The sequence below is a fragment of the Pan paniscus genome, chromosome 4 (genome assembly GCF_029289425.2).
Source record: "Pan paniscus chromosome 4, NHGRI_mPanPan1-v2.0_pri, whole genome shotgun sequence".
Taxonomy (NCBI): Eukaryota; Metazoa; Chordata; class Mammalia; order Primates; family Hominidae; genus Pan; species Pan paniscus.
This window is the reverse complement of record NC_073253.2, coordinates 175,499,444-175,520,913: the sequence shown is the minus strand read 5'-3', so window position 1 is coordinate 175,520,913 and position 21,470 is coordinate 175,499,444. Positions and strand designations below refer to the sequence as shown.

Sequence of the window (21,470 nt, the reverse complement as noted above, 5' to 3'; positions counted from 1 at the left end):
CAAGTGGACATAGGGTTGAATTTTCCAGCTTAAGGTCTACAGCCTGCCTAAGCCTAACTCAGAAGACAAGTATTCTCAACACCTGAACTTTCATGAGTAACATTTTATAACTTTCATTGTTTTGACTGCTTTTAACTTCTTCCAAAACATACTGACATTTTGATTTTAAATGACCCTGTATTATAGAGCAACTGCGCATAGCCCTAAAGTCCCTTAAGGGACCACAGACTCAGAAGACACCATATCCAAGTTAAAAATAGATCCAGGCCAGGCATGGTGGCTCACGCCTGTAATCCCAGCACTTTGGGAGGCCAAGGTGGGCAGATCACTTGAGGTCAGGAGTTTGAAGCCAGCCTGGCCAACATGGTGAAACCCTGCCTCTACTAAAAATACAAAAAAATTAGTCGGCGTGGTGGCAGGAGCCCGTAATCCCAGCTACTCGGGAGGCTGAAGCAGGAGAATGGCTGGAACCCAGGAGGCGGAGGTTGCAGTGGGCCGAGATCGTGCCACCGCACTCCAAGCGAGCCTTCATCTCAGAAAAAAAGAAGAAAACAGATTCAAAGTCACTAACTCCATACTATCTCAAATATACACTTGTAGGGCCTCCACTCTATTCTCCACAGGGATGCCAAAGTGACCTCTAAATCGCCTTGCTCCTCTGCTAACAATATTTTGGCTCTCTCTTCTGCTGTCAGATAAAGCTATACACTTCCCTTTTAGCTTAGCAAGCCTGGTCCTTCAAAATCTAGACCAGACACACCTTTGCAGGCTCATCTCGAGTCATTCCCACTGTTCCAGTAACACCTTATCACTAGCCTTACCCTAACACTTGACACCTCAGTGCACCCACACTTCCTTCTGTTTGACATGACTCCCTCTCCCCAGTTTGGCAAATTCCTATTCAGCGTTATTTTCCGTAAACTGCCCCCACACCCTCCACAAGTTTAATCATTCTCTATTGTGTTCTCCCACAGCACTCTGTGCACCTATGAAGCCTATACACTACGAGAAGGCAAAATCGGAGTATTATTTGTCTTTGAATTCTCAGTGTTAAAACACTATGGCCAGTACATACCTTAACGTGTAACTGAAGTTACCAAGAAAATATAAATGGATGAAGGAGAGGTGAAGGCCAGAGAAGACTGAAGTGGAGACAGCCTAAATGAGTCCTCATCTTGGATCAAATAACCCCCCACCTCGCCAATTACTTATTCAAGTACCAAAATACAGTACATTCCATTATACTCTAATGCACCCCACCTATGCATACAGTATATGTTTACAGTTTACTCCGCATTTTTTTTTTTTTTTGAGATGGAGTTTCACTCTTTTTGCCCAGGCTGGAGTGCAATGGCGTGCTCTCGGCTCACTGCAGGCTCTGCCTCCCAGGTTCAAGCGATTCTCCTGCCTCAGTCTCCCGAGTAGCTGGGATTACAGGCATGTGCCACTGCGCCTGGCTAATTTTGTATTTTTAGTAGAGACAGGGTTTCTCCATCTTGGTCAGGCTGGTCTCGAACTCCTAACCTCAGGTGATCCGCCCGCCTCGGCCTCCCAAAGTGCTGGGATTAAAGGAATGAGCCACCGCGCCCAGTCTCAGTAATTCTTAATTTCACATACACAGCGTTTTATTAACCACACTTTTGTTATAAAATGACTGCATGAGTAATGGCTATAAAGATATCTACATAGCCAAGTCTTTGGTTTTCCCAGTAAAACATACATTTTTAGCTGAGCCTATTAGGACTTTTCCAAAGTAATAAATGCTTTCAAGCAGAGCTTCCCAAGCCAGTGGACCTTGCATACGGGAATGGGTTCTAAAGGTGCTGAACATACGGATCCCTCACCCCTAACGGCCCAAAGAATACAGCTGTGAGCTGCCTTAACCATTTATTCCAATATGTCTTACATATATTATCCTTTTCTGTTGCACTATGAAAAAGGTTTATCATTTAAAGAATATAAGAAGGCAAATATAGGTACTGGAATGTCTAAGCATTCACCAAAATGCATACTTTTTTTTTTTTTTTTTTGAGACGGAGTTTCACTCGTTGCCCAGGGTGAAGTGCAGTGGCGTGATCCTGGCTCACTGCAATCTCTGCCTCCCAGGTTCAAGCCATTCTCCCACCTCAGCCTACTGAATAGCTGGGATTACAGGCATGCGCCACCACACCTGGCTAATTTTGTATTTTTAGTAGAGACAGGGTTTCATCATATTGGCCAGGCTTGCCTCGAACTCCTGACCTCAGGTGATCCACCCATCTCGGCCTCCGAAAGTGTTGGGATTACAGGCGTGAGCCACCACGCCTGGCATAAAATGCATACTTTTAAACTACATGTACAGTGGGCAAATTCCTACAATGCCTTTACACATTTGTAGTTAGGACCAAGTTCTATAAACCAACCTTATGTCTGCTCAAAAGTTTGAAATTTCCCAATAATTGTAGTTTTACTTTGCCAACAACATTTAAGCAACCTGAAAATACCTACAAATTGAACAGGCATTCAAGAGGAGCCACTTGGGCTGCATCACCACTATCAAGACACTATGGAAATTACCTAATGATTGACTTTCAGAGAAAATCTTCAGTCTCACAAGAAAATCTGTCTTTTGTCACCGTTTTTATAAAGTGATCAAGACAAGGTCTCACTACGTTGTGACAGTTATCACAGACTTTATATACGTTATTTTATATTTTTCTGAGACAGGGTTTTGCTGGTCTCAAACACCTGGGCTCAAGCCATCCTCCTTCCTCAACCTCCCAAAGCGCTGGGATTACACGGTGAGCCACCATGCCTGGCAATTGCATCATCGTTTTTGATCATTTCGTTCAGCATCTCGTTCACCGACTGAGAAGTGACCTGAAATAACTTCCAACCATTAACATACCCTCCCTCCTCCCAAAAGAACAAACCTCTAGCGATTAGGTCGCACACTCACGCGCTCTCACACGCACACAAACCCGGTCTTTTCCCTCCTCATTACAGTACCATGGGCAAGTCACCTCCACCTAGAAAGGTCTGTCTTCTCATTAGCAGCTGTTCACGTATTTTGTTTAAAGCAAAACACCTGGAGTAGATCACAGATCTAAAGATATTAAGCAATTTTTCTTCTAAATTTTACTCTAAAAGTCATCACATTCTAAACACTGTGATGGCCAGGCATGTTGGCTCATGCCTGTAATTGCAGCACTTTGGGAGGCCAAGGAAGGAAGATCGCTTGAGCCCTGGAGTCGGAGACCAGCCTGGGCAACAGAGCAAGACTCTACAAAAAATTAAAAAATTAGCCGTGGTGGTGTCTGCCGGTAGTCCCAGCTAGTCAGGAGGGTGAGGCAAAAGGATCGCTTGAACCCAGGAGGCGAAGGCTGCAGTGAGCCGAGAACTGTGCCACTGCACTCCAGCCTGGGTGACAGAGTGATATCCTGTCTCAAAAACAATAAATAAATTAAATAAAGACTGTGATAAATGTCTTAACAGCAATTCCCCAAAAAAGCCTTTAAACCCTTTTGATCAATGGCCCACGTCCACTCCTACAGCCTACTAATCTGTTCTAGAGTAGGAAATTCTAGTATATTGTAAAAAATACAAAGTGCTACTACACACCATTTTATTTTTCAGTTATTCATATTCACTCTCTTCCTCTTCAAAGTTAAATTCCCAGATACAAGTAGGCAAGAAGATTCAGCACTAACAATGAGACAATCCACCTGGAAAACAGGTAAGTATGGGAACTCAGATTGAAGCAGATTATCTAAAACACATCAGTTTACACAGTAACAACCAATCCAAAGAGCTCAAGCGAGATGACCATTCACAATGCTGTCAATGGCAACAACAGTTAAAAACAGAAGGCTACAGGTGTTGGTTAGCAGGCTCTTCGGGGAAGGTGAAGGAGGTAAAGAATCAAAGGAAGTTTCCAAAGAAAATAGCGATTAGTGCTGAAAAACAAAAAGGAGGGATGCAATTTGGGTTACCAGAGAAAACTGCTTGTAGAAACCAGTACAATCTCCGAATCCTTCGCAATACTGTAAAATAAGCATCCTCATTGCATGCCAAGTGCTTCTTCAACCTGTAATCCACCCCGTCCTCTCCCTCAAAATCTGCGTTAAACTGAATTTTAAAAACATTTTAGGGGAGGGGGTAAGCAGTTGGTTTCCCGCTCGACAGTAATTGTGGCCACGGAGCGCGAAGTTCCACACTCCACACAGCGCGCCACCCACAGAGTCGCTTCTCAAAAGTTGCCACCCATCTTGGCCACGAGTCCCGGGACACGGACTCGCCTCCTCCTCCGACGGCAGCCGGGACCGGCCGGGATCCGGGAGCCCAGCGCCGACCCTCTCCCCTCTGCGCGCCGCCGCCGCCGCCGTCAATCAACGCCCCCCTCCCAGGGACTCGGCCCGGGGGCGCGGCCCGGGGCGGGGCGTGATCGCGGCGCGTCGAAGGGGCCCCCAACAGCCGCCAGCTTGCGGAGCGGCGGGACCGCTGCCCACGAAACTAAAGTTGCCCGCGACCGAGCCCGGCCGACGGGGGGGCGGTCCGTGCGCGGCCGGAGAGAGGAGCGGCGCCCCGACCGGGCCTCCGGCCTGCCTCGCTCACCTCTCGGGGTGCGCCGCCTTCCTCCGCCGCTGCCGCCTCCTCCTCCCTGTGAGTGCAGCGGGGTCTGACCTGTGGAACCACCATACCAGTCCCGCCCGCTGCTGCAGCGCCGCCACCGCCGCCGCTCCTCTGCCGCCTTAGTCGCTGCTCTTTGTTCCCCCTCCGAGAGCCACTGCTTCAGCTGCCCGCCTCAGCCGCCCCGACGGGCCGCCACTACGCCCTCCCGCCCTCTCGGCCCCCGGCCTCGCCCTCCTGGCTGCGCCCGCCGCTGCCTTCGCCTCCGCGCCGCCGTCGCCGCCGCCACCGACGCCGACGCCTCCTCCTCCGCGCCCCCCTCGTTTTCATTGAAAGCAAACAAGCATCATGGCGGCGGCCGCCGTCCCTCAGCCAGCGAGCGCCCGGACCGCCGCCGGCGCTCCAACATCCTGGCCGCTCATTGGGCGCCGTCGCCGGGCACAACCATCCGCCCTTCGGTGCGGGGGTCGCTCCCGGCACGCAGCTGCCCAGGCCCCGCCCCCTTACCCCCGCGCTGGAGAGCGGTGGCCCGGCCCGGCGCGCTGCGGGCCCTGCCTCCCTGCCTGCCGCCCTCCATCCCTTCCTCTCCATCCATCCTTCGTCTCCTTCTGTTCCCGCTCTCCTCGCTCCTTTCCTGCCTTGGCACTTCTGTTTTCTCCTCTCCTTAGCGCTCCTCCGTTTTTCATCTACTTCTTTTTCCGCCCCAGGTTGTCCACTTTTTTTTTGTTTTTTGAGACGGAGTCTCGCTCTGTCGCCCAGGCTGGAGTGCAGTGACATGATCTCGGCTCACTGCAAGCTCCGCCTCCCGGGTTCACGCCATTCTCCTGCCTCAGCCTCCCGAGTAGCTGGGACTACAGGCGCCCGCCACCACGCCCGGCTAATTTTTTGTATTTTTAGTAGAGACGGGGTTTCACCGTGTTAGCCAGGATGGTCTCGATCTTCTGATCTCGTGATCCGCCCGCCTCGGCCTCCCAAAGTGCCGGGATTACAGGCGTGAGCCACCGCGCCCGGCCGGGTTGTCCACTTTTATCTCCTCTTTTCCTTGATCGTCCTCCCCTTTTTTTCTCCTCTTCCTTTTCCTTAAGCCTTCGCCTGTCAATCACGTCGAAACACAGTATTTGACCGGAGCCGGTATCTTGATCTGCCTAAAGACAAGACATTCAATCGTGAACAGTCGAATATTATTCCTTCCTCAATTATACAAAAAAGAGTAAGTTAACATACCACTTCAGCCTATTAATGGTAATTCATTCCATTACATTAATGGACAGTTTTGGTGCTGGGGTCCTAGCCTGGGTAACGGACAGGAGCTGCTGTGCTCCAAGATCAAAAGGTGTTCAGGGCAAACTCTGGTGTTTGAAGGTGAGCAGAGAAATGACTGGGCTGATTCATGATGCTTACATCAGGAAATATTAGTTGACTGATGGTCAGGGCACAGAGATGAATCAGACCCCACCCAGCCCTGAGTAAGCTCACAGTCTAGGGGCAAGAATAACACCCAACAGACTTAATATTGGAGGTATATTGGTCGGGCGCCGTGGCTCACGCCTGTAATCCCAGCACTTTGGGAGGCCGAGGGAGGCAGATCACCTGAGGTCGGGAGTTGGAAAACAGCCTGACCAACATGGCGAAACTTCGTCCCTACTAAAAGTACAAAAAATTAGCCAGGTCTGGTGGCTTGCACCTGTAATCCCAGCTACTCGGGAGGCTGAGGCAGGCAGGAGAATCATTTGAACCTGGGAGGCGGAGGTTGTAGTAAGCCGAGATCGCACCATTGCACTCAGGCCTGGGCAGCAAGAGCGAAACCCTGTCTCAAAAAAAAAAAAAAAAAATTTGAGGTATATGTTGAAGGCGTGAAGGAAAAGGAAAGCTGCCTGCCCACCTATGTGGCAAACTAGGATAGGCTGCTAACTGCTTCCTGGAAAATCAACCCTGAAGAAATGAGAGTGAGACAGGTTCCAGGAACTAACAGTAGCAACAAACCAAGGCTTCTGCTTCAGTGAAGGCTGTTGAGAGCTGGGGATGTGGGAAATGGGTTGCTGTTGCCTGGGGTGGAGGAGACCTGGCTGGAAGGGCAAGGAAAGGATGAGGGACAAAAGCTGTTCAGAGGTGAAGATGATCCCCCTCTCCCCAGCACGGCCTTGGGATGGTCATCGCTTGGCACTGCCATGACATCAGTAGTGACAGCCCAGGCCTCTAGCGCCATAGGACACTGGGCAAAGACAGAGCAGTGCAGAAGTTTAGGAGTCAGGAAGAACACATGTAGACCAGTAAGCTGCCTGTGGCCATCCCTCTACAACCTCCTCCTGTACAGCAGGGAGTTGTGCAGCCTTGTGCTGTATAGAGTATCCCAGGCTGAGGGGCCAATGGGACAGACACCCTGCAGGGCCTCTCCTCCCTGTGTGAGTGCCCTGGCCATCTGTGCTCCAGCCTGGGTGCCTTTTTGTAATTTGGCCAGAGGCAGCTACTCTCAGCCCGGTGCGGGGACTCAACGCCTGTAATCCCAGCACTTTGGGAGGCCGAGGCGGGCAGATGACTTGAGGCCAGGAGTTCGAGACCAGCCTGGCCAACATGGCAAAACCCCGTCTCTACCAAAAATACAAAAAAAAAAAAAAAACATTAGCTGGGTGCGGTGGCGGGCACCTGTAATCCCAGCTACTTAGGAGGCTGAGGCATGAGAATCGCTTGAATCCAGGAGGCAGAGGTTGCAGCGAGCTAAGGTTGCGCCATGGCACTCCAGCCTGGGCAACAGAGCAAGACTGTCTCAAAAAAAAAAAAAACTCAAACAAAACAAAACAAAAAACAGAGGGAGCAATTCCCTTGTGATTGGCACGACTGTATGGAGGAGGGGAGGTTTTGTTGCACCAGATCTTGGTAGCATAAAGCAACAGTTCTACTGTGTCTCATGATTCTGATGTTCACCCTTGGGGCCTCATGCCTACACCAAAGGTGGCAGCTGGGTGTTGAATGTCTGGCACCTCGGTGCCCCCTAACGAGGCCTCCCCCTGCAGTGTCTCATCCTTCAGCCTTTGTGTGTGGCCCCTTTCTCCAGCAGGAGGTGATCCTGCACTTCTTACATGACAACCAGGGGCTCCAAGAGGAAAGCGAAGCTGCCAGGCCTTCTGAAGAAGGCCACTTCCTCAATATTCTATGAATTAAAGCAGGCACAAGCCCAAGCCAGATTCAAGAGGAGAGGACATAAGCTGTGGAGGAGCTGCGCGTGCATACAGGGCGGGGTGGACTAATTGGAGCCCTCTGGGGAGACTTGCTGCCACCAGGAGGGTACGATAGTGGCTCTGCTGTGCATGCCCTTTTCTTTCTGCATATCCGAGGAGAACCCCGCAAAATGCCTACTCACCCTTTCAGATCCAGATCAAAGTGCCCCTCATGTTAGGCCAGACCTCCCATTGCAAGTTATAAAACTCACAACTCAATATTTCTTTGCAAGAAGGAGGGAATTGAATTGAAAGAGGGAATGCTGAACCATTCAGGCATTGTAAGGTGGCATCAAGAATCGATCTCACCTCCCACCCTCCATCCTGTTCTCTCTGCGGGCCTCACAAGCGGGAAAGATGCCACCAACACCTGCAGGCTTAGATTCTACCAGCTTCTCCGCTTAGAGAAGGTGCTTCTTTCCTAATGATTCCAGCCAAAGACCCAGGGCAGGCTCTCACTGGCCTGGCCTGGGCCTTGTTTCTACTGCAGTCAGGCAGTACCAAAGCAGGACCAGTCTGGGATTGATACGTGCTAAGCGAGGACAGCATGAATTGGTGGCAGCCAGTGCCATCTTCCCCACCACATGGAGAGATGAGACAATGGTGAAGATGTGGAGTCTCAGAGCAAGGGCCTGACAACTTGTTTCAGTAGTTTTTTCCTTTAGCTCATGACCTATACCAGAACCTATTCCAGGTATACAAACCAATACTTTTTTTTTTTCGCTTAAGTTTGAGTTTGGCTTCTGTAGCTTACAACCAAAATAATTCTAATTTGACCAGTAAATGCGTTGCACAGAGGGACGCGTCACCAGAATAGGGTCATCATCCGATGTGCACAGCAAGTCAATGCGCCAAGACACCAGGCTGCAGCAGAGGAGGTTTGAATCCTAGGGCCACGGGATGTGGAGACAAGAAGAAACCAAATCTGCCTCCCTGATGAGTTTGGGGCTAGGATTTTCAAGGGTTTTGGAGTGGGCTGAAGAATGGAGATTGCTGGTTTGTCAAGGAGAGCAGGATGAAGCCGTGCTGATTCTCATGCTGATTGGTTCCTTTGGGCAAGGGTTGGGGGTCATCAAACTGGTTGGCGTCACCTGTTCGACTGGAGTTCAGGATCTGCTTGAGCACTTCTTTTATATTTATTTACTTATTTTTGTTTTTTTATTTTTTTCCCTGAGACAGAGTCTTGCTCTGTTGCCCAGGCTGGAGCGCAGTGGCACAATCTCGGCTTGTTGCAAGCTGCACCTCCCAGATTCAAGCAATTCTCCTGCCTCAGTTTCCCGAGTAGCTGGGATTACAGAGGCACACCACCACACCCAGCTAATTTTTGTATTTTTAGTAGAGACGGGGTTTCACCATGTTGGCCAGGCTGGTCTTGAACTCCTGACCTCGTGATTCACCCGCCTCGGCCTCCCAAAATGCTGGGATTACAGGTGTGAGCCACTGTACCCGGCCTATATTTATTTATGTTACTGTATTTTTGAGACAGATTCTCACTCTGTCACCCAGGCTGGAGTGCAGTGGCATGATCACGGCTCACTGCAGTCTCAACCTCCTTGGGCTCAGGTGATCCTCCCACCTCAGCCTCCGGAGAGGCTGGGACTGCAGGCATACACCACACCCAGTTAATTGTTGTTGTTGAGATGGGGTTTCACCTTGTTACCCAGGCTGGTCGCCAGCTCCTGCCCTCAAGCAATCTGCCCTCCTCGGCCTCCCAAAGTGCTAGTATTACAGGCGTGAGCCGCTGTGCCGGGCTGCTTAAGTGATTTTTAAACAAAAGCCTTAGGACCCTAACGTCAGAAATCCCATCTGTAGTAACAGCGGGGGTGCATAATGGTCAGTGTCTGGAGCTACATGACTTTCTGTTACAAGGAAGTGGGCCTAAGTGCCGCCTGATTAATGCTTAATTATAACTATATTTCTGTCCGGGATTCCTGTTAACTCTGAGAGGGTGGCCTCAGATGGGTGGTTCAGTAATGAAAATGGACACCCAGGTGATGGCCATGATTGTTGATGTTGCCGTGGTGTCTGTCACTCAAACATGACTGGGGCATTGGAATTCCAACCTGGGACTGATGGAGAATGTTGCTGTGGTTTGAATATTTGTCTCCTCCAGCACTCATGAAGACAGAATTAACAATCAAAAGAGAAACAAAGCAGACAAATTTGCAAAACTCAGCCTGGCCATGTAGAGTGAAAAAGCGTGTTCAAAAGCAGAAACCAAGGGTGGCCCAGTGGTCTTTCACCAAGATTAGTACAGAGAAAAAGGATCATCAAAGAGCATGGAGCTGGTCACTCACGGTGGCTCACACCTGTAATCCCAGCACTTTGGGAGGACGAGGCGGGGTGGATCACCTGAGGTCAGGAGTTCGCGACCAGCCTGGCCAACATGCTGAAACCAACCCCATCTCTACTAAAAATACAAAAAATTAGCCGGGCGTGTTGGCAGTCGCCTGTAATCCCAGCTACTTGGGAGGCTGAGGCAGGAGAATTGCTTGAACCTGGGAGGTGGAGATTGCAGCGAGCCGAGATCATGCCGTTGTACTCCAGCCTGGGCAACAAGAGCAAAACTCCACCTCAAAAAAAAAAAAAAAAAAAAAAATAGAAGAAAGACCTCTAGAGCATTTTGGTGGTCTTTGAGGCTACACTTGCTGTCACAGGCTCTGAGGCCTAGAGGGCCTAGAGGGCAGAATGGTTTCAGGGGATGGCCCAGTTTTGAGAGGTGGGGTCTTTAAGAGGTGATTGGGCCATGAGGACTCTCCCAGGCTGGCAGATCGCTTGAGCTCAGGAGGTTGAGACCAGCCTGAGCAACATAGCAAAACCCCATCTCTACAAAAAATACAAAAAATGAGCGGGTTTTGGTAGATATTGCCAAATGGCTCTTTGAAAAGTCTGTACCAGTTTATATTTCCACCAACAGTGTATAAAAGTCTGTTTCCTTTTTTCAAGTCAACTAAAACTCTGTCTCTGACTCTGTTTCTCTCTGTCTCTTACACATACATGAATAAGAGTCTAAGGGAAATAAGTATTTGAATTTCACAGTATGTATATATGAAGGTAAATAATTCCTCAAAGCTTCTCTGACAATGTTCTCAAGGCTAGGTTACCCTATTTTCTTTAACTGAGGTAAAATTCAGCCCACATGAATGAATTCATTCATGGATTAATTAATGGGTTATCATGGGAGAGGAACTGGTGGCTTTGTAGGAAGAGGAAGACAGACCTGAGCTAGCACCTTCGCACACCCATCCCCGTTGCCATCTGATGCCTTGTGCTGCTTTGGGACTGCAGGAAGTCCCCACCAGATGTGGCCCCTTGACTTTGGACTTCTCAGCCTGCAGAACTGTAAGAAATAAATTCCTTTTCCATATAAATTACCCAGTTTAAGATACTCTGTTATAGGCAAAAGAAAACGAATGAAGACAAATGTGGACCATTACTGTATGGGTCCAGCAACTGGATTTGCCAGGGGCCCCAGAGATATGCAGTGTCGATTACAGACTGACCACAAGAACCAAAATTCGCAGGAGACTGATGAATGAAGCAGGTCCCAAGGTTTATTTGCAAGAAAAATTTGAACAGCCGTGTGACAAACCCGCTTCTAGTAGGAAAGCACATTCTAGAGGGAAGCAAAGCCATTCGGAGGTTGTTTGGTGAGTCTGAAATACAGACCTGTGGAGCCATTCAGCTCTTAACAGTCTGACACCTCCTCTCTAGGGCTGCAGGCTTGGTGGCCAAAGACCAGCGCTGGTGACAAAAATTTCCCACTGCCATGCAGTGCCAGAGACATGGACACACCCTGGACATCTGTCTCCCTTTCTCTGGACTTGAGGCTTGCAGTCCACAGTTCTCCTTAGATAGGGCCTGGTATCGTAGATGAAGTTTCAGACCCCAATCATATCTTACCCCTATTATCCTTTGTCCCTGAGCCCATTGTATTAGCCTGCAATTGGCTGAAAACCTAACTCAAACAGCTTTAAGAGGGGGACAAAGGAATTAGTTGGCTCAGGTAGCATTAAAAGACCAAGAAGATGGCCAGGCACGGTGGTTCAAGCCTGTAATCCCAGCACTTTGGGAGGCCAAGGCAGGCGGATCATGAGGTCAGGAGATGGAGACCATCCTGGCTAATACAGTGAAACCCCGTCTCTACTGAAAATACAAAAAAAAAAAAAAAATAGCTGGGTGTGGTGGCGGGTGCCTGTAGTCCCAGCCACTCAGGAGGCTGAGGCAGGAGAATGGTGTGAACCCGGGAGGCAGAGCTTGCAGTGAGCCGAGATCGCACCACCGCACTCCAGCCTGGGCGACAAAGCGAGACTCCATCTCAAAAAAAAAGAAAGACCAGGAAGAGTCCACTAGCTGCAGGTGTGGCTTGATCTGGGAGCTAATGCCACTTGGTTACTCACCTCCATGGTGACTTTATCATCAGGTGCCACATTCAAGAAAAGGGGATACCAGCTCCTTCAAGATTCAAGCCTGGCAGGAAAGAGAACGTCCCCAAAATGGTCGAACAGAGGTCCTAGGCCTGACTCATTTCCATCTCTGAATCAAACACCATGTTCTGGCGTGTGTCATACACCAGTCAGGAAGAAGTCACATGCCCTACTTGTGGAGGCAGATCGTCTTCAGCTGCACTCAAGCATATATGGAAAGAGTTGATGGGGGCCGGGTGCGGGAGCTCATGCCTGTAATCCCAGCACTTTGGGAGGCTGTGGCGGATGGATCACTTGGCGCCAGGAGTTCGAGACCAGCCTTGCCCACATGGTAAAACCCTGTCTCTACTAAAAATACAAAAAATTAGCCAGGCGTGGTAGCGCATGCTTGTAATCTCAGCTACTTGGGAGGCTGAAGCAGGAGAATCATTGAAACTGGGAGGCAGAGGTTGCAGTGAGCCAAGATCACACCATTGCACTCCAGCCTGGGCAACAAGAGTGAAACTCTGTCTCAAAAAAAAAAAAAAAAAATTAGTGTGGAGTAGTCAGAGGAAAATCAGGGATGCCGTTGCTGGAAGAAAGAGGAATAGAAGCAGCAAGGAAGAAAGAGGCAGAGGCCTGAGGTCCACGTTCTATCAAGCCTCCACCTTCATGCAGCAGGCCTCCTGCCAGCTGCTTCCTTCGGCACCTGTCTCTTCCTGGCCTCACACTCAGTATGTGGAGTCAAGAAGGTGCCTCGAGGCCTCAGAATGCAGGAGACGGAGCTTCCCATGCAGAGTTCAGATGCACTCCCCAAAGACTTACCTTAGAGAATTGCTGGGAAGGGGAAAAGGCAGCTCATTTGGTTTTGTTTCTGGTTTTGCGTTTTGTTTTCTGTCTCTCTTTTAACTTCTTTTTCCTTATTCTTTAGCACAACATCAAAACTATACTGATGCTTTTTGGTTTTTTTAAGAGATGGGGTCTTACTTTCCACCCAGGCTGGAATGCATTGGAATCCGCCCACTTTGGGAGGCTGGGGCAGGCGGATCACCTGAGATCAGGAGTTCGAGGGCAACATGATGAAACCCCGTCTCTACTAAAAATACAAAAATTAGCCAGGCATGGTGGCAGGCGCCTGTAGTCCCAGCTACTCGGGAGGCTGAGGCAGGAGAATTGCTTGAACCTGGGAGGCATAGGTTGCAGTGAGCCGAGATCGCGCCACTGCACCCTAGCCTGGACGACAGAGTGAGACTCCGTCTAAAAAAATTAACAAATAAAATAAAATAAAATAAAATGGTAAAACTTAAAAAGCAGAAAGGCATGAAAAAGGAAGTGAATATCTCATCCCTATCCCTATTCCAGCCACACTCCCCAGAGACAAGCATTTGAACTGATAGATTACCATGCGCTGACCTTGAATAACAAACCCGGCACCCTTACTGACTCCTGTGACGAGAAGTCCAGATACAGGCAGCCTTTAGGGCTGTTTGACTTAAGGCTTAATACCGGTGTCTAAAAGGCCTAGAAACAGGACAAATTTGTTTTTAAACAGCATGTTAAGCACATTTCAAGTAATATGCTCTGTATGTCTTTCTTCAACTACTAGACACCGTTTCAGATGAATTAACCTCTACATTTAAACCAGTGGGTCCGATTGTCAATCGGGGGGAAAACAGAACCAAACAAAGCTCTAGGCTGTTTAGACAGTCTGCATTGTATTGATTGTACTCCCCCTGGGAGTTTCTGATGGTCGGGTGTGTGGTGTGAGAGGCAGGGGGCGCTGGGGCACCACCGAGCTTGGGCCTGAGCGGCTGAAGGGTGGGTCTGGCTGCAGTGCCTGGCCAGGGTGGAGTTCCAGGGAGATGCCCCAAGATGCCAACGCCTGCTGAAAGATTAATCACTGATACTCCCCTGGGAGAAAAACATTTTGAGTTGCCCTGCTGCTTATTATGGGATATGACGTATTGGCCGGAGAGCAGGAGGCTGACCTAGGACAGGATTTTTTTTTTTTGAGATAGAGTCTCGCTGTGTTTCCCAGGCTGGAGTGCAGTGGCATAGTCTCGGCTCACTGCAAGCTCTGCCTTCCGGGTTCACGCCATTCTCCTGCCTCAGCCTTCCAAGTAGCTCGGACTACAGTGCCCGCCACCATGCCCGGCTAATTTTTTGTATTTTTAGTAGAGAGGTTTGACCATGTTAGCCAGGATGGTCTTGATCTCCTGACCTCGTGATCCGCCTACCTCGGCCTCCTAAAGTACTGGGATTACAGGCGTGAGCCACCGTGCCCAGCCTTTTTTGTTTTTTATTATTATTATTATTATTTATTTATTTTAGACGGAATTTTGCTCTGTCGCCCAGGCTGGAGTGCAGTGGTGCAATCTCAGCTCACTGCAACCTCTGCTGCCTGGGTTCAAGCAATTCTCCTGCCTCAGCCTCCCAAGTAGCTGGGATTACAGGCACGTGCTACCATACCCAGATAATTTTTTGTATTTTTAGTAGAGATGGGGTTTCGCCATGTTGGCCAGGCTGGTCTTGAACTCCTGACCTCAGATGATTTGCCCGCCTTGGCCTCCCAAAGTGCTGGGATTACAGGTGTGCACCACCACACCCAGCCTGGACAGGCATTTATTATGGATATTACCCTTGGAAAGTTTAGGGCATGGTGACTTTTGTTCCTTCCAGATTAACACAAGGCTTATTAAGTTTCCAAAAACTGACCTGACTGTCCCAGGATGCCACAACATGCCAGCTGAGGAGTGGCGTTTGTCTCCAGGATACCCGAAGGGGTATTGTGCACTGAACTGGTGGCCTCACATCCACTCCCCTGCCTCTGCAGGCAGTGGGTTAGTCCAGAACCCCCATGCGGGGTCTCCAAGAGGAACATCAGCAGAGCGGAAGGCAAAAATCTGAAGAGATGCAGAGGATGTGGGCCCTCCCAGAGATGGAGGGGGCCACAGGGTTTTATCTGGGAGCCCCAGGACAGGAGTCCCAGGTTTCTTCATGCATAACTTGATTCACAGGCCACTGTCTGAATTTATTAGGACTCATTCAGTTTCTACAGTAGAAACTGATTTAAAGTGATTTAAGCAGAAATGGGAATTTGTTGGCTCAGGGTAATGCTAGCTGCTCTAATAAACAAATACAAACAAAATCTGTGGGTTGCCACGCTCTCCGTTTATTTCTTGGCTAGCTATCTATTGAGGCATTCTGATTCAGCAGGTGACTTCCCCCGTGTGATTCAGGGACCCAGGTCCCTTCCTCTTACAGTCCTGTCATCCCCTAGGGCAGGGATTCTTACTCTGGGGTCTGTGGACCACCAAGGAATCTGTGGATAGAATTCAGGCAAAGGGACCTGTGAACTCAATTGGGTAGAAATTTAGCACTGTCATTTTGAGCGTAGGTAACAGATCCCAATGGAATGAGCGATCCCCATGACCATCACCAGTAGAAGCCCCAGCCGGATACTGTTGTACCCTATCACAGCTGTGGGGAGATCTCCCCACCCCCAGTTCCTTTTTTGAGATGAAATTCACATGATATAAAATGAACCATTTTAAAGTATACAATTTGGTACTACTTAGTACACTCACAATGGCGTGCAACCACCGCCTCTCTCTAGCTCTGAAACATTGTCATAACCCTAAAAAAGTGTCGGGGTATCCTGAAATATGGGCCAGGTGCGGTGGCTCACGCCTGAAATCCCAGCACTTTGGGAGGCCGAGGCGGGCGGATCACCTGAGGTCAGGAGGTCGAGACCATCCTGGCCAACATGGGGAAACCCTGTCTCTACCAAAAATACAAAAATTAGCTGGGTGTGGTGGCAGATGCCTGTAATCCCAGCTACTCTGGAGGCTGAGGCAGGAGGTTGAACCCATGAGGCGGAGATTGCAGTGAGCCAAGATCATGCCACTGCACTGCCTGGCAACAGCGGGAGACTCCATCTCAAAAAAAAAAATCATTTTCAGTCATTTGCTACTTAAATGTGAGAGATATTAGATCTACCAAAAGATTTTATTATTTAACATGCTATTATATGCACAAATATTGTTATAATACTTGAAATAGTTTCATAACTATTTCAATATAACTAGTTCCCTTTGCCATCCTGTGTATTTTACTTTGTGTTTTTAAAATCATTATTCTGAGTGGAGGTCCGTGGGCTTCATCAGACTTCCAGGAGGGGTCACGGCATAAAAAAAAAACCTGGGGAATCCCTGCCCTAGGCTTCAGAGCCCTCTGTATCCAGCTGGTAAAGAGGGAAGAGAGAATAAGAAAGCTCAAGCGTGGCCGGGCGCGGTGGCTCACGCCTGTCATCCCAGCACTTTGGGAGGCCGAGGCGGGCAGATCACCTGAGGTTGGCAGTTCAAGACCAGCCTGGCCAACATGGCGAAACCCCATCTCTACTAAAAATATAAAAATTAGCCAGGCATGGTCGGGCGTGGTGGCTCATGCTTGTCATCCCAGCACTTTGCGGGGCCGAGGCGGGCAGATCATGAGGTCAGGAGATCAAGACCATCTTGGCTAACACAGTGAAACTCCATCTCAACTAAATATACAAAAAAATTAGCTGGGCATGGTGGCGAGTGCCTGTAGTCCCAGTTACTAGGGAGGCTGAGGCAGGAGAATGGCGTGAACCTGGAAGGTGGAGGTTGCAGTGAGCCGAGATCGCGCCATTACACTCCAGCCTGGGCGATAGGGTGAGACCACATCTCAAAAAAAAAAAAAAAAGAAAAGAAAGCCGAAGTGCTTCCTAACCAGCTCAGCCCAAAGTCACCCACATCACTTCATCTCCTGGCCCATTTGCAAGAACCAGTCATACCTTCCCACCAAAAGCAAAGATTTGGGAAGATTTCCACAAGCCTGGAAATCACTTGCTCAATTCTGTCTGAGCACCTGCTTCCGGCAATAAATCTGTACAGTGGAAGAGAGGGCATGAATTTTGTTGAACAGACAAACGTTTCTGACACAGTCCAAATATCTGATGGCCAGATATCCACATTCACACTTCTTCCAATGAGTAGAACCTACTCTTCCCATACCCAAGGGAGGCCGCGCCTATTGCCGCCTCCTCCTGAGCCTGTCTTCCATCCTGCTGCCTGGAGCGGGGAGTTTGCATCTGGGACCATGAGAATGACGGCCATGAGGTCAGAGTAAGAATGGGAGCTGCAGGAAGGCTGGTGGGGTCCTGAGCATCTTGTGGAGCAGAGACGGCACAGTACTGTAGGCTGCTGCCACCAGAATCGAGTGGTGCATGTGTGGCAGAAGACAAGGTTGATGCTCTGCCATGCAGAGACTGAGAGCTTGCTGGCCAAAAGTGGACTGAGGGTGTTGGCTTCCAAACCAAGCGGATTATTTCAAAAATGGCCTCAGATTCGTTAAATTGTGAAACTGGATGACAAGCAGAACACAAAAGCAACCAAGTAAAGGACTCGAGTCTTAACGTTTAAGAGCTGTGTCCAGACAAGATCTTTGGCAATGAGTGCTTTCTTTTTTTTTGTTGAGTCAGAGTTTTGTTCTTGTTACCCAGGCTGGAGTGCAATGGTGCGATCTTGGCTCACCGCAACCTCCACCTCCCGGGTTCAAGCGATTCTCCTGCCTCAGCCTCCCGAGTAGCTGGTATTACAGGCGCGCGCCACCACCCCGGCTAATTTTGTATTTTTAGTAGAGACAGAGTTTCTCCATGTTGGTTAGGCTCATCTCGAACTCCCGACCTCAGGTGATTCACCCGCCTCAGCCTCCCAAAGTGCTGGGATTACAGCCGTGAGCCACTGTGCTCGGCCTTGTTTTTCTTTTTTTTGTATAGATGGGGTTTCACTATGTTGCCCAGGCTAGTCTTGAACTCCCGAGCTCAAGCGATCCACCAGCCTCAGCCTCCCAAAGTGCTGGGATTACAGGCATGAACCACTGCACTTGGCCACTGTAATACAATCTCGAACCCAGAAAGTGGACATTGGTTCAAGCCATAGAGTTTATTCAGATTTTACCAGTTACACATGCACTCATTTATGTGTGTGTGGGAGAGGGGCTCTCTGTGCAACTTTGTTACATGTAGCTTCAGGTGTCCACCACCATAATCAAGATACTTCCCTGGGGCCGGGCGCGGTGGCTCATGCCTGTAATCCCAGCACTTTGGAAGGCTGAGGCGGGCAGATCATGAGGTCAGGAGATCGAGACCATCGTGGCTAACACGGTGCAACCCCATCTCTACTAAAAATACAAATTTGGTGGAGGCCAAAGTTTTTGTATTTGTAAAAATACAAAAAAAAAAATTAGCCGGACGTGGTGGCGGGTGCCTGTAGTCCCAGCTACTCTGGAGGCTGAGGCAGGAGAATGACGTGAACCCAGGAGGCAGAGCTTGCAGTGAGCCGAGGTTGCACCACTGCACTCCAGCCTGGGCGACAGAGCCAGACTCTGTCTCAAAAAAAAAAAAAGAAAGATGCTTCCCTGGGCCAGGCACAGTGGCTCACACCTGTAATTCCAACACTTTGGAGGCTGAGACAGAAGGATCGCTTGAGCCTAGGAGTTGAAGACCAACCTGGGCAACACAGTGAGACCCTATCTCTACAAAAAATAAAAAATACTAGCTGAGCATGGTGGCACACACCTGTATTCCCAGTTACTCAGGAGGCTGAGGTGGGAGGATCACTTGAGCCCATGAGGTTGAGGCTTCAGTGAGTGACCCATGATCACACCACTGCACTATAGCCTGGGTGACAGAGCCAGACCCTGCCTCAAAAAGAAAAAAAAAGATATTGTGCCATCACCCCAAGATTTATAGCCACACTCACCCCTCCCTCGCCTATCCCTAGCTCTGGTTAATTGCTCTTTAAATTTCTTTCATTTATTTTTTTCATTAAAATTTATTTATTTCTTTACATAACAACTGTTTCGTTTTGTTTGAGACAGGGTCTCGCTCTGTTGCGTTGGCTGGAATGCAGTGGTGCAGTTATGGCTCACTGCAGCCTCTACCTCCCAGGCTCCAGTGATCCTCCCACCTCAGCCTCCTAAGTAGCTGGGACTGCAGGTGTGCACCACCACGTCCAACTAATTTATTTTTATATTTATATTTTTAATTTTTTTTAGACAGAGTCTCGCTCTGTCACCCAGTCTGCAGTGCAGTGGCGCAGTCTTGGCTCACTGCAACCTCTGCCTCCAGGGTTCAAGCGATTCTCCTGCCTCAGCCTCCGGAGTAGCTGGGACTACAGGCACGTGCCACCATGCCCGGCTAATGTTTGTATTTTTAGTAGAGAAGGGGTTTCACCATATTGATCAGGCTGGTCTTGAACTCCTGACCTCGTGATCCACCCGCCTCGGCTTCCCAAAGTGCTGGGATTACAGGCGTTAGCCACTGCACCTGGCCTACTTTTATTTTTTGTAGAGATGGAGTCTTGCTATGTTGCCCAGGCTGGTCCCAAACTCCTGGGCTCAAGCAAAGATTTGGGGCAAGGTGGTGCACACCTGTATGTAACCCTGCTACTGAGGAGCTAAGGCAAGATGATTGCCCGAGCCCAGGAGTTCAAGGCCAGCCTGAGCAACATAGGGAGACCTCGTCTCAAAAAAAAAAAAAAAATTGAAAGACTAAACACTTAACATAGTAAAGATGTAAATTCTCTCCAGAATTGATCTATAGGTTTACCAAAATTTCTATTAAAATCTCAGCAAGATTTTCTGAACACATAAAAGCTTATTCCAAAATTTCTGTGGGAAAGGAAAGGCTCTAGAATAGCCAAACAATATTTAAAAAGAATAAAGTGGGAGTAATCACTCTTGCAGATGCCAAGTCTTTACTATTAGCTACAGTAATTAAAACAGTGTGGTACTGGAAGAGAGATGAGTCACATTGATCAGTGAGACAGACAGAGAACCCAGAAATAGATTTATACAAATATACCCAATTAATTTTTTGTTGTTGAGACAGGGTCTTGCTCTGTCGCCCAGGCTGGAGTGCAGTGGCGCGGTCTTGGCTCACTACAACCTCGACCTTCCGGGCTCAAGCAATCCTCCCACCTCAGCCTCCCTTCCACAGCCCCAGTAGCTGGGACTACCAGCACGTGCCACCATGCCCAGCTAATTTGTATTTTTAGTAGGGATGGAGTTTCGCCAAGTAGGCCAGGCTGGTCTCAAACTCCTGGCCTCAAGCAATTGTCTTGCTTCAGCCTGCCAAAGTGCTCAGATTACAGGCGTAACCCACCTTGCCCGGCCTACTAAATTAATTTTTGATGAAAGAAGAAAGTAATTCAATGGAGAAAGGGGCCACCTTCTCAATAAATGGTGCTGGAGCAATTATACATTCATCTTGCAAAAATCCCACAAAAAAGATCCTGAACTAATCTTCCCATCTTCTACAATTTTTTTTTTTTTTTGAGATGGAGTCCCGCTCTGTTGCTCAGGCTGGAGTGCAGTGGTGCGATCTCGGCTCACTGCAAGCTCTGCCTCCCAGGTTCACGCCATTCTCCTGCCTCAGCCTCCTGAGTAGCTGGGACTACAGGTGCCCACCACCACGCCCGGCTAATTTTTTGTGTTTTTAGTAGATGGGGTTTCACTGTGTTAGCCAGGATGGTCTCAATCTCCTGACCTCGTGATCCGCCTGCCTCAGCCTCCCAAAGTGCTGGGATCACAGACGTGAACCATCGCGCCCGGCCTACAATTTTTAACTTATAATGGACCTTGGACTTAAATGTAAAATTACAGGACATCTAGAAAAAAAAATAGGAGAAAATCTTCAGGACCCAGTCTAGGCAGAGTTGTTAGACTTGACACCAGAAGCACCATCCATAAAAGGAAATGTCAATTAATTGGACTTCATCAGAATTAACTTTTGCTCAATGAAAAGACAAATTATAGACTGGGAGTGGATATTTGCAAGTCACATATCTGACAAAGGCATTGTATCTAAAATATATAAAGGACTCTGTAATCCCAACACTCTGTGAAGCTGCCGTGGGTGGATCACCTGAGGTCAGGAGTTCAACACCAGCCTGGCCAACACGGCGAAACCCCATCTCTACTAAAAATACAAAAATTAGCCAGGTATAGTGGTGCGTGCCTATAATCCCAGCTACTCAGGAGGCTGAGGATGGAAAATTGCTTGAACCCGGGAGGCAGAGGTTGCAGAGAGCCAAGATCGTGCCACTGCACTACAGCCTGGGCAACAGAGCGAGACTCCATCTCAAATAAATAAATAAAATAAAATAAAGAAAGAACTGTCAGACCTCAGTATTAAAAACACCAACAATCTAATCTG

At 49.0% G+C, this 21,470-nt stretch overlaps 1 protein-coding gene across 5 annotated transcripts in view; it reads right to left on the bottom strand.

The window, feature by feature from the left end:
- Positions 1-4,979, bottom strand: part of CNOT6 (CCR4-NOT transcription complex subunit 6) — an 84,722-nt gene extending 79,743 nt beyond the window's left edge. For 2 of the 5 annotated variants that reach the window (XM_055112922.2, XM_034961230.3), the window contains exons 1-2: positions 4,594-4,742; positions 3,601-3,704 (exon numbers count right to left, since the gene is read on the bottom strand). The gene's annotated coding sequence lies outside the window, so the exon portion shown is untranslated. Of the gene's footprint in view, positions 1-3,600; positions 3,705-4,593 lie in introns of all 5 variants that reach the window. The other 3 variants (XM_034961229.4, XM_034961232.4, XM_055112923.2) reach the window with 2 other exon arrangements.
- Positions 4,980-21,470: the final 16,491 nt, after the last annotated feature.